At 42.0% G+C, this 10,000-nt stretch overlaps 1 protein-coding gene across 2 annotated transcripts in view; it reads left to right on the top strand.

Annotated features, from left to right (window-relative positions):
• The window catches only part of LOC123516187 (pyrokinin-1 receptor-like), a 225,224-nt gene that overhangs the window by 59,043 nt on the left and 156,181 nt on the right, over nt 1–10,000 (top strand). The gene's annotated exons all lie outside the window — the stretch shown is intronic.

The raw sequence follows: 10,000 nt of genomic DNA, 5'->3' as shown, positions 1-10,000 counted from the left end.
ATTTACTCATAACGAGAGAGAGAGAGAGAGAGAGAGAGAGAGAGAGAGAGAGAGAGAGAGAGAGAGAGAGAGAGAGAGGCCTGTAAACAAGAAGGCTTGCCAGGCACAAACAACGAACAAGGCGTGACTAGTCTGAGAAGTATAATAGAGAGAGAGAGAGAGAGAGAGAGAGAGAGAGAGAGAGAGAGAGAGAGAGAGAGAGAGAGAGAGAGAGAGAGAGAGAGAGAGAGCAATAAATACTATCTGCACATCTTTCAAATAACAATCCCATTCAGAGGCAAATGCAGATGCTTTTCTGTAACGAAAGATTTCACAACAATACCGGTAACATTCCTTAAATACAGAACACATACTTTAAACACAAGCAAACTATAGCATCATTAAACGCCACAAAGTCAGTGTAAGACGAATACAAAATAGATTGGCTTCGTTGAAAAAAAATAAGAAAAACGAAAGAAAAGGAACGAAACTAGAAAATTCACTCCGCCAAAACACAAGAAACAAAAATAATATCCAAGAAAGCAAAACCTGATATTTGGAGAGGAAATAAACTGAGACTTGACAACGGAATGATATTATTTTGAGGGAAGAAAACAGAAAAGAAGAAGAAGAAGAAGAAGAAGAAGAAGAAGAAGAAGAAGAAGAAGAGAGAGAGAGAGAGAGAGAGAGAGAGAGAGAGAGAGAGAGAGAGAGAGAGAGAGAGAGACGTGATGAACAATAAACATTAGCAAAGCGGGATGAAGAAAGGGAAGAGAGAAGAAAAGACAAAGAAATCCAAGGAAAAGAAAGAGAAATACAAAGGTTACGTCTCTGACCAGAACCGAGAACCAAGAAGCACGACCAGAACTAAAAGGAGAACCAGGCAGGCACGTCTCTAAGGCCCCGGTAATGCGTCACTTTGAAAATCCACCAACACTTCAGAAATAAGCCGAGAAGATAAATGATCCCAAGATTTTCTAGTCCAGATGGCGTTCTCTCACCTGCACCTGCTTTCCTCCATTCCTCCCTCCTTTACTACTTTCCTCCCTCCTTCCTCCCTCCTTCTTTCCTTCTTTTTTTCCTTCTCTCCTCCTCTCCCATCCTTCCGCTTAGCTCAAGGAACAACAATGCTTTTCTCTTCACTCAGAATACATATAGAAATTAAAATATAGTGAAAAATAATTCAATTTAGAAAAAAAAAAACGAAGAGGCAATATAAAAAAAATAATAACAGCCCGAGTGGAGACTAATTATGTTACAGCGGAGTTGAAACTGAAGGAAAGCGAAATTTCAAGCACATAAAAATGAAAATAAAAGAAAAATGGAACACGTTGGCGTACAGACATTATTACATCAACGAACATAAAACAAGTAGATAAATGAAACTTGAGAGAGAGAGAGAGAGAGAGAGAGAGAGAGAGAGAGAGAGAGAGAGAGAGAGAGAGCTATTCCGAATCCATTTATTTCCCAGAACTGCAAGATTTATTCATTTTAACTCGCTCACAACAATGACGTCACCATGCTTTCACCATAAAAACCCTTTACTGTTCCCATAAAAAAGAAAGACTTACTGGTGATTGCAGAGAAAAAGAGTCTAGTAACGAAAGGGAAATTGTGTGACAGCATTGATTCGAAAAAAAAAAATAAATAATCGTAAGTAAGTAAGTAAGTAAGTAAATAAGCGTAAATAACTGAATGATTGTGTACTTTAGGGAATCCATACATTACAGCAGGGTTCGAACCAGTGGGTTTCAGAAATGAAGCTTCTGAAACTTACTGGTTCGAATCCTACTGTAATGTATCCTAATGAAATGTTCCCTGAAGTACATAAGCATTCTCTTCCACTCAGACGTATCATTGCTGCTTATAACTGAATGATGTTGACGAAAGGTAAAAATGATTAGGAAGACAGTAGGAAGAGGAGGAAGACTGGAAGGGAAAATTGAAACCAGGAGAATGTGAAGGAAGAGGAATAAAGCAGGAGTATTAACCCCTTCAGTAACATGACACATTTTATAGTCAGTCTGTTTTCTGTTTGGCTATTTTGTACAGCTTCAGAAACTTATATGGGGATTAAAATAGTGAAAACTGTGGCCATTAATCTTATGACCTCCATAGAGCCTTCCTAATGTTAATAAAATGGTCTAATCGTACACAAATCTCATGATAAAAATGTGTCCCAGTTTTGAAAAGTTAACCCATTCTGTACCGTGACGCGTTTCCATATTCATTCTGCTTACTGTATGGTGATTTTATACAGCTTCAGAAACTCATTCGGGGGGGGGATTAAAATAGTGAAGACTGTGGCCATTAATCTTCTGACCTCTATAAAGCCTTCCTAATGTCAATAAAATGGTCTAATCGTACACAAATCTCATGATAGAAAGGTGTCCCAGTATTGAAGAGTTAAGGAGAAGGAGGTGGTGATAGTATTGTATTGAGAACCCAAGCCAATTGTATAGTGCAAGGAAGTGAATGGTGTTTTTGATAATGTTTAGGAAAGGGAAAGTGACAGACTGAGGAAGGGAGTTTCAGATCTACCTCGGGTTGCCGACGGGCCGCCTCGCTCATGACAACACTGCACCGCTGCCTCACGCTCTACCCGCTCTCTCTTGCTCATGGGATTAGTTCAGGTGAGGGAGGAGGAGCAGTAGCAGGAGGAGGAGGAGGAGGAGGAGGAGGAGGAGGAGGAGGAGGAGGAGGAGGGTGATAGGCGCCATGCTGATGGAGTGGAAGACTTAACTCTCTCTCTCTCTCTCTCTCTCTCTCTCTCTCTCTCTCTCTCTCTCTCTCTCATTTGTACTATTCTAGAGAGAGAGAGAGAGAGAGAGAGAGAGAGAGAGAGAGAGAGAGAGAGAGAGAGAGAGAGAGAGAGAGAGAGAGAGAGAGAGAGAGAGGCCTGTAAACAAGGAGGCTTGCCAGACACAAACAAAGAGGAAGGCGTGACTAGGCTGGGAAATATAGGAGAGAGAGATAGATAGATAGATAGATAGATAGAGAGAGAGAGAGAGAGAGAGAGAGAGAGAGAGAGAGAGAGAGAGAGAGAGAGAGAGAGAGAGAGAGAGAGAGAGAGAGAGAGAAGGGGATGCAAAAGGGGAAGAGGGAAGACAGGAAAAAAAAAATGCGAGGGGAAGAAGGAAACACACAAGAAAGACGTTGATTTATAAAGGAATTTCAGTATCTTGTTTGTTTATTCATCTTTTCCTTAGATAATTTATTTACTTATCTATTCAATTATAACTTATTGCTTTTTTGTAACTGAGAAAGCAAAAATAGTCGATAAATGAATAAATAGAATAAAAAAAAATAATGCAATAATAGTAGATGAAAAGTGAAAAAAAACTTAATGTTTGGAAATTTGGAGTTATTCTTGAACGAAAACGGGATAAGCTAAACTTCCATGAGGGGTAACTGAATTTTTTTTTTATCTATTAGCTTTTTTACTTAACCTTAACCCGTCCATTGAGTATACTTTCTGTCCTTTCTTTTTTCGAGACATATGATCATTCTCGTAAGACTTATATACATGAAAAGAATATCATTTTTTTTTCTCTAAATCTCTTGTAAATAATCGTATTGCAAATGAGAGATTCGAACCACAGATGTCATAATGAAGCAATTCGTGACACTGCAGACTTTTATTCACTCAGGAAGCGCGAGAAAAAGTCCCACAAACCTGAAGAAAACACGCTAAAGTGGAAGAGGAACGGTTCAAGTAGGAAAAAGCTGCTGCAGTAGTGTAAGAAAATAGCCCAAACTTGAGGGAGAAACCGCCAATAAGGTAAAGAAATAGCCCAAAGTTGAAAGAAGCGTGGAAACCTGTAAGAAAACCGCCCAAATTAACCAAAACTGTCCCATAACCACCCTTCCGACACACACACACACACACACACACACACACACACACCTCCGGGCGGCAGGAAACTATTCAGCACTGGTTCTCGGGTTGGTTCGCTGGCTCGTTGCTTCACTGCTTCTTTGCTTCGTTGCTTCACGGATTCGAATTTGTGTTCAGGCAACTTCGATATTTGGAACGTTCTATTTCCTTGTCTGATCTTTGCTGAATGTTTTTTTTTCTCCTTTTTATTTATTTTTTCCTTCTTCTTCTTCTTCTTCTTCTTCTTCTTCTTCTTCTTCTTCTTCTTCTTCTTCTTCTTCGTCGTCGTCGTCGTCGTCGTCGTCGTCGTCGTCGTTGTCGTTGTCGCCGTCGCTTTGCATCTCGTTTTCGCTTTTGTTTTCTGTTTTGAAAATTCTTTATTGATTGTTTTTTTGTTGGTAGTGGTAGTGGTGCTAGTTGTTGTTGTTGTTGTTGTGGTGGTGGTGGTGGTGGTGGTGTTAGTTGTGGTGGTGCTGCTGTTGTGTTTTCTTTCCATGTCCGAATATATGATTTTTTTTTTCTTTGCTCGTCCTCCTCTTCCTTCTTTTTTTTTTTCCTCTACTTTAGGACTCTCCTCTCCTCCTCTCCCACCTTTTTCTTTCTCCTTTTCCTTTTGCACTCCAGGATAAACAGTTTTCTCCTTTTCCTCCACTCTTCTCATCTCTCCTCAGCTTCCTCCTTCCCTTATGTTTCTTCCCTTCGCGCTACTTTCCGAGATAAACATTTTATCTACAAGTCTCCCAGGCCCCTTCTGCTAAGCCCCAAACTGCCTTATTTCCTCCCACCACAATTACTTCTTTTGAGAATTTCTGCTTCGTTTGGAGATTTCGAGAGAGAGAGAGAGAGAGAGAGAGAGAGAGAGAGAGAGAGAGAGAGAGAGAGAGAGAGAATTATGCCAAGGGAGCAGAGAAATGGCAAGGGAGGATGAGGACGGTGATGAGATAGCTGTGAGAGGAGGAGGAGGAGGAGGAAAAAGAATGAGAATAAGAAGAGGAAGAGGAGGAGCAGGAAATGGAAGAAGAAAGGGAAGAGTAGTATTAGTGAGGGAAGAAGAAGAAAGTAGATTTAAGAAAGTCTGAATTGAGGAAGGATATAATTGATTAAGAAAGAAGTAGGAGGAGGAGGAGGAGGAGAAGGAGGAGGAGGAGGAGGAGGGCTAGAAAGAAGAAAATCAGTAGAATGTGCAGAAGGAGGAGAAAAGAGAAGAGGAAGGAAAATTGAGATAAACTAGATTAAAAAGAGTTGAAAAAATAAGAGGAAGAATATAATAAAAATAAAAGAAGGCTATTTGAAGAAGAACGAAATTGATGAAGATGAGGAGGAGAACAGGAATAGAAGTAAGGGAGAGGAGAAGGATCAGGAGTAAGAGGATGATGATGATGATGATGATGATGATGATGATGAGGAGGAGGAGGAGGAGGAGGAGGAGGAGGAGGATCAGAATCAGACTCAGAATCAGAAAATTTCATATCCATAAAGAATGGCTAATCTGGACATTCTTAGTTATGAGTATACACTAGGTACTACATTTATGAGAAAGCAAAATAGTATAATGGTGAAGAAGAAGAGAATGAGTAAGACGTGTATTGTGCGCCTTTCCGTCTGTGGCTCATGCTGCTCATGGCGAAAGAGTGGAGCAGGAAATGACTCCCCGGCTCGCTTTCCACATCACCAGATCATCAGCAGACAACACACAACACACAACCATTTTTTTTCTTTAGTCTCCCTTTGAAACTCGTGGATCCCTGCCCTGCTTCTCTTTTCTTTCGTTACCTCTCTGTGTGCGTGTGTGTGTGTGGGGGGGGGGGATAGGGAGGGTGAGGGTGGTGAGGGGAGGTGGAGGATGTGTGTGTGTGTGTGTGTGTGGGTGGTGGGGGGGAAGGGGATAAGGTGAGTGGGTCAGTTGGGGTTAGAGGTGAAGCTTGGATGTGTGATTCGTGTGGGGGTTATTAAAAACAGCACCATTTGCATAGGAAAGGGAGAGAAATGTATGCACACACACACACACACACACACACACACACACACACACACACACACACACACACACACACACACACACACACACACACACACACACACAGAGAGAGAAAGAGAAAGAGATAGATAGATAGATAGATAGATAGATAGATAGAGAGAGAGAGAGAGAGAGAGAGAGAGAGAGAGAGAGAGAGAGAGAGAGAGAGAGAGAGAGAGAACAAAGGGAACAAAAAATGGTTTCTGACATCACCAATTCATAAAACCAAGAGGAATTATTTTTCGTTTTAGTCTATTTTCACCTTCCGTTATTCTTCCACACATTTCCATTCCACCCACATCAACTCCAGCTAAAACTCAAACTGAAAAAAAAGAACAGGAAAAAAAAAAGACAACAATAATAATGAAAAGAAAAAAATCCCTTACGTATTTCCTCATAATCCAGAGAAAAGCAAAGGATCGCACGTAATTTTTTTCTTGTCCAGCGTTGAGTGCGAGTGAGAAGCGAGGCGAGAAGAGGAGCGGGGTTGTGTGTGTTTGCTGGGGGTTTGTTTTTATGATTTCCCCTCAACCGCGTCCTCTTTCTGCCAGGCAAATACTTCAGAGAGAGAGAGAGAGAGAGAGAGAGAGAGGGTATATGGTAAACTTAAAGGAAAGGAAGAACAAAAGATACATTCACTGCTTTTCTACTCAGCAGGTGATGTGGCAAATAACTAATTAACTCACCTGAATGCTCCTTTATCTCTCTCTCTCTCTCTCTCTCTCTCTCTCTCTCTCTCTCTCTCTCTCTCTCTCTCTCTCTCTCTCTCTCTCCCTTTCTCTCTTTCTCTCTCGACATGATAACCCAGTTCTCCACATCACCCCAAGCCACGGTGCAAACATTAGCCATTCCAACCACGAGGAAAACAAAACCTACATGTAAATCTGAAGATCACACCTGGATTCTGCATCATGTGGGAGGTCACTGGGTCAGGAGTACGTGTGTAAGGGGAAATGTCAGAAAGTCAGGGAGTTTGTAGGTAACATTTAGACTTAACACATGGTAGCTCTTGTCTCTCTCTTGTCTCTTTGTCTTATTATTTTTTTTTATGCAAGAGGAAAACTAGCCATGGACAACAAAAAATAAAAAAAAGGTCCACTTCAAATGCAAGTTCCCTAAATTTGTAAAGGGATCTTATATATATTTGTCTATTTCTTTGACATGGTAGTGTGGAGACAAGAGGGTAACAGACAGACTGACTTAATGCTATATAACTGACTATAACAGAGGGAAAAACAGTTAGAATTTGCACAAAGAGACACCATACGCACCACCCCGATCACAACCCACCAAGACTCTTTTTCACAAACTCTATGATCTTTCAACATGACAATTTTCAAAGGCTACAGAGATGAGTGGCCGGGTTCCCAAGACAATTCCTGCTTTTAGTAACGTAGAAATCTTGTTAATCTCTCACAAGGACTATAACTAGGGTGTAACTTTAACTACAGTCTCTTGAGAGTAATGTAGATGCGGCGCTTGAGTATTGTAAGTGTTTCAGCATACGTGGCTATACAACAACAGACCAAGAGGAGCGTGTCATCCCAGGAGCCACCATACTTAACGAGGCGGAAATACAGAGATGCAGGAGGAGGTTGAAATACTCAGCCCGTGTCTCGGTGGGTTAAGGTGAGTGCTCGGTAAGGGGCGCACAATAATAATAGTCGCTGGTGACATAACAAGGTCCGCCTCCTCACACCTTACCCCCCTCTCCATTCACGGCGCCTCAATAGACAAGACGATCATTAAGGCACTAGACACTGCTGCATATGCGATACAGTGTGCTTTGAAGATTTACTCTTACATGGCTTGAAGAGGAGGAGGAGGAGGAGGAGGAGGAGGAGGAGGAGGAGGAGGAGGAGGAGGAGGAGATGATGATTCGTCAACAAAGCTCTTGAAGATGGATAAATGGACTTGTTCGTGGACTCTCTCTCTCTCTCTCTCTCTCTCTCTCTCTCTCTCTCTCTCTCTCTCTCTCTCTCTCTCTCTCTCTCTCTGATTCTGTTTCCGCACTTAGCTGATTTGAGTCTCCTGGGGCAGTGACGGAGACACAGACGAAGGGGAAGTAGATAAGAAGACTGGGTTACGCATAGAAGGGAAGCGAAGAAAAGGGGATGAGAGCTGAGGGATAGGATGGGATGGGAGGGAAGGGATGGAAAGGGAAGGGAAGAGAAGGGAAGTTGAACAAGTAGTTATTATTATTGTTGTCACTACGACTACGATTACTACTACTACTACTACTATTACTACTACTACTACTACTACTACTACTACTACTACTACTACTACTACTACTACTACTACTACTACTACTACTACTACTACTCCTAGCCACCAAAGCATTTTACATACACTACAGTAACGAAAAATCCAGAGAAATGTCTTACTTCACTTGTTTCTTACTGTTGCTAACCCTTTCTTCCTCTGCTTCCAGGTGAGTGCAGAATGGATGGCGGGAACTTCTACCCAGCGTGAGATGAATACATAAATCTCTCTCTCTCTCTCTCTCTCTCTCTCTCTCTCTCTCTCTCTCTCTCTCTCTCTCTCTCTCTCTCTCTCTCTCTCTCTCTCTCTCTCTCTCTCTCTCTCTCTCTCTCTCTCTCTCTCTCTCTCTCTCTCTCTCTCTCTCTCTCTCTCTCTCTCTCTCTCTCTCTCCTCCCGGAAAGCTTCTAATTAATTGCGTCACGTGGCAAGTCAGTAGGTCAGCCTGGCATGCCCCAAATGGCCGATATCTGGAAGGCAAATGAACTGCCGGAGGGATGGGAGTCGAGGGGTAAATAGGAGGGGAAGCAGGTGAGGAGCAGGCAGGTGAGCATGTAATCAGCGTGACTTTAATTGGGTAAATCCTGGACCTTGAGCCACATTTGGAATTGGATTGTGGAGTGAATGAAGGTAATTAAGAGAGCTTGGTTTGGTGGGCTGGTGTGAGAGGTGGGACGGGATCTGGAGGAGTTTACTGTGGGTTTGGTGGGGTGAAGGTTATTGGTGGTGAGATTAAGGGGGTTGGTTTGGGTGGTGTTATTGAGTAGGGGAAGTGGGTTTGATGTGGGGGGGAATTAAGCCCTTCAATACTGGGGACACAGTTTTACCATGAGATTTGTGTACGACTAGACCATTTGATTGACGTTAAGAAGTCTGTATGGAGGTCAGAAGATTGATGGCCAGAGTCTTCACTATTTTAATTCCTACATGAGTTTCTGCAGCTGTATAAAATCACCAAATAGTAGAATGAATATGGAAACTCGTCATGGTACTGAATGAGTTAGAGGGATATTTTGTTGGGTAATTCATGTTTTGTAAGGATGTTAAAGATGCGGTTTGCTGAAAAGGAGGAGAGAGGTTTTAGTGTGAGTTTACAGCGGAAGAGGTAAGGTAGAAGGGTTTAATAGATAAGACTAGGTGAGGTGATATACTTGGCGTAAGGAGATGGATTAGGAAGCTTTGTTTAGGAAAGAGAAGTTTGGATGTAGAGGAGAGGTTCATGGGAGGAGATATGGGGAAAAAAAGTGTTTGGATGGAAAAGAAAGGGTTTGGTTGAGGAGGTATAGAGGGACAGATAAATAAATGGTTTGATTGAAGAGGAGAGATTTGGGGATTAAGACAAGATTTGGTTGGAGAGGAAATTTGGAAGTTAGTGGGAAAATGTCAACTTTTTATTATGCAAGAGGGACACAAAGGTAGCAAAAGATATATTTAAAAGCCGTCAGAGATGCCATTCCTTAACCCCTTCAGTACTGACACACATTTTTAACTTGAGATTTGTGTACGATTAGACCATTTTATTGACATTAGGAAGGGTCTATGGAGGTCAGAAAATTAACGACCACACTCTTCACTATTCTAATCCCCACACGAGTTTCTGAAGCTGTATAAATCACCAAATAGTAAGCAGAATGAATATGAAAAGGATTACTGAAAGAGGTGGGGGCTTGGTGGGGAGAGGAAGGTTAGGTTCGGGAGGGTTGGGTATTATGAAGGGGAGGAGAGGACAGGGAATGGGGGAGTGTTGGTTATGTAAGCGCGAGGGCTGGTGGTGGTTCATATTTTACTAATGAGCTGTGTATGTGGCAGGTTGCTTACTAATTAAAGAAGAGAGGAGAGCGATGGGTAGGGTGGTGGTGGTGGTG

This window comes from Portunus trituberculatus, chromosome 40, assembly GCF_017591435.1.
Source record: "Portunus trituberculatus isolate SZX2019 chromosome 40, ASM1759143v1, whole genome shotgun sequence".
NCBI lineage: Eukaryota > Metazoa > Arthropoda > Malacostraca > Decapoda > Portunidae > Portunus > Portunus trituberculatus.
The sequence above is the reverse complement of the archived record's forward strand: the minus strand, read 5'-3'. Positions and strand labels throughout refer to the sequence as shown.